Source organism: Nomascus leucogenys, unplaced genomic scaffold (genome assembly GCF_006542625.1).
Source record: "Nomascus leucogenys isolate Asia unplaced genomic scaffold, Asia_NLE_v1 000707F_120825_qpd_obj, whole genome shotgun sequence".
Lineage (NCBI taxonomy): Eukaryota > Metazoa > Chordata > Mammalia > Primates > Hylobatidae > Nomascus > Nomascus leucogenys.
The window spans coordinates 41,042-44,500 of record NW_022095961.1 but is presented as its reverse complement, the minus strand read 5'-3'; positions in this window follow the sequence as shown (position 1 = coordinate 44,500).

Genomic DNA, 3,459 nt, shown 5'->3' with positions numbered 1-3,459 from the left:
CTGCGCGCGCCTTGCGCCCGCCCCGCCCCTGGCCCGCCCCGGGCCCGCCTCTGGCGCCTCCTCGCAGGACGGACCCCGGACGGAGCAGGGATCCTGCGCCCTCGGCCCGCCGGGGCCTTCCCGCTGTGCGTTTCTAAACTTGTGCAATGTAACGCGGGCCCTGAGCAGTGAGACCCGGGGCAGAGCCCCCCAGCCCGGTGGTCTCGAGGATGTGGCCGGGGACCAGGGCGGGGCTGGTCCCAGTGCGGCCGCACGCGTCCCTTCTCCAGCGCCAGGCCCCGGTGGCACCCGTGGCACGTCTGGCCCAGCTTTGCTTCTCCGGAGGTTCTTTGCTGTTGGCCGCAGCCACCACCCCTCCCTGCCACCCAGGGGCCCTCAGGGCTGCCTTCAGGCCTCAGCAGAGGCGTTACCCAAACGGGGCGCTGGCGGAAAGCAGCCAGCATTCCTCCCTCCCTCTCCCTCCTTTCCTTCCTTCCTCACTTTTGCTGGGCCCTTGGGAAAGTCTTGGTCCCCGGGCCCTGGGGATGCAGAGCCGGTGTTCGGGAGAGCCGCCTCGTGACCGCACGGTGTGTTCGGTTTGTGAAAGCTCAGCGGGCTGATCACTAGGATTTGTGCATTTTTCGCTACATATACGGTGGAAATGGTGGCTGTGAATATCGACTACTCCTTATTTAATTGTGAAATGTTGGAAAACACACTGAGAGACTGCGCAAGCACATAGCGTGGGCTAAAAGGTGCTAAGAAGACACCTGTGTCTACCCCTGAGGCATCCTTGTGCCGACATTTTGAGTCATTATTCTCTCCCTTTTCTTACAGCTTCATCACGTGTGTGTGTTGTGGGCGGCAAGCCACCCAGGCGCCGAGGCAAGAGACCGAGGACACGAGCTGTTCCAGTATAATAAAATATAAAACAAGAATAGTCATCCCAGATATAGATCTTAGATATGATTATATATGAATATCATCAATCATTAGTTGGTAGTAATTACTCTTTATCCCAATATTATAATAATCCCCGCTCTATAATCATAACCTAGGAAAAACCAGGCCATACAGAGATAGGAGCTGAGGGGACATAGGTGTGACCAGAAGACAGGAGTGCGAGCCTTCTGTTATGCCTGGACAGGGCCACCAGAGGGCTCCTTGGTCTAGCGGTGACGCCAGCGTCTGGGAAGACGCCCTTTGCTGGGCGGACCGTGGTCTAGCGGTAACAAGAAGTGTCAAGGAACAACACCCGCTACTTAGCAGACCGGGAAAGGGAGTCTCCTTTTCCCCCCGGGGAGTTTAGAGAAGACTCTGCTCCTCCACCTCTTGTGGAGTGCCTGACACCAGTCAGGCTTTCCCGCAGTTATCCGGAGGCCTAACCATCTCCCTGTGATGCTGTGCTTCAGTGGTCACGCTCCTAGTCCACCTTCATGTTCCATCCTGTACACCTGGCTCTGCCTTCTAGATAGCAGTAGTGAATTAGTGAAAGTACTAATAGTCTCTGATATGTAGAAATAATGGCGTAAGCTGTGTTTGTCTTCTCTCTCTCTCTGCCTCAGCTGCCAGGCAGGGAAGGGCCCCCTGTCCAGTGGACACGTGACCCACGTGACCTTACCTATCACTGGAGAAGACTCACATTCTTTACCCTGCCCCTTTTGCTTTGTATCCAATAAATAACAGCGCAGCCAGACATTCAGGGCCACTACCGGTCTCTGCGTCTTGGTGGTAGTGGTCCCCCGGGCCCAGCTGTCTTTTCTTTTATCTCTTTGTCTTGTGTCTTTATTTCTACACTCTCTCGTCGCCTCACACAGGGAGAGACCCACCGACCCTGTGGGGCTGGTCCCTACAGAAGATGGTGTAGGAAAAGCCGCAGGTGGAAAGGGGGTGGCAAGAGGAGCCTCCTGGGGGCTGGGTCCCAGAGACTGAGCAGGACCTGTCCCTGGGACCTCCGAGAGGACCCCTGCCTGCAGGTGCCAGCCCAGCCTTCCCAGGAAAGGGAAGCTCTGCAAGCCCTGAGGTCCCTGGGAATTCACAGAAGAGCTGAGGCGTCTTTCACCTGAATCACCCAGGTTAATATAATAGAGCATGTGGAAGCTCCGGTTACAGGGCAAGCGGGTGAGGGCTGCTTTTAATCCACTGAAGATTCTGAGCCCAGAGCTCCAGCCTGATTTGCTCTCTTGAGCCTAATCTTTTCCAGAAATACTCTTCTGAGCCCAGCTGGCTTGCCAGTGTCCACCGATTCTCCACCTGGGTGTTTAGAATGCCCCAAGCCAGAGCCGGCCAGTCCCAGAGCCCACAGCACTCCTGGCAGGATGGCCGTGGGGCTCAGCACCGTGGAATTCAGATCTCTTTGTTCATAAATTATTGACAATTTCCAAACAGTGACACTTGAGCAGAGACCAAAGGCAGGGCCTGCCCCTGAGGCCGCCCCAGCCCCCGATGGATTCAAAGAGCTGCTGTAGGTGGTAGGGATGTTACACAGAATTGCCCACAACACTTGCTAACCTGACCACAGGACTCCTGCTGAGCTGGACTAAGTGGACCAGGGCCGGAGCCCAAGCTTGAGGCTTCATCTAGAAGAAGACTCAGAGGAACCCGACCGAAGCTTGGCCAAGGAGAATGTCTGTCTCCCCCAGACCTACACGTCGAAGCCCTCACCCCTCATTACTCACAATGGCACTGTGAGGTCTTTATTTTTTTATTTATTTATTTTTTTTTTGAGATGGAGTCTCGCTCTGTTGCCAGGCTGGAGTGCGGTGGCACGGTCTCGGCTCACTGCAACCTCCACCTCCTGGGTTCAAGCGATTCTCCTGCCTCAGTCTCCCAAGTAGCTGGGATTACAGGCACGTGCCACCACGCCCGGCTAATTTTCCTATTTTTAGTAGAGACGGGGTTTCACCATGTTAGCCAGGCTGGTCTTGAACTCCTGACCTTGTGATCCGCCCGCCTCGGCCTCCCAAAGTGCTGGGATTACAAGCATGAGCCACTGCGCCCGGCCCACTGTGAGGTCTTTAAAGGGGTGGCTAAGGCTGAGCACGGTACCTCACGCCTGTTATGCCAGCACTTTGGGACACCAAGGCAGGAGGATGAATCACTAGAGACCAGGAGTTCCAGATCAGCCTGGCCAACATGGCAAAATCCCCTGTCTCGGGCCGGGCGCGGTGGCTCACGCTTGTAATCCCAGCACTTTGGGAGGCCGAGGCGGGCGGATCACGAGGTCAGGAGATCGAGACAACGGTGAAACCCCGTCTCTACTAAAAATACAAAAAAATTAGCCGGGCGTGGTGGCGGGCGCCTGTAGTCCCAGCTACTCTGAGAGGCTGAGGCAGGAGAATGGCGGGAACCCGGGAGGCAGAGCTTGCAGTGAGCCGAGATCGCGCCACTGCACTCCAGCCTGGGTGACAGAGCGAGACTCCGTCTCAAAAAAAAAAAAAAAAAAAAAAAAATCCCCCGTCTCTACAAAAAAAGTATAAA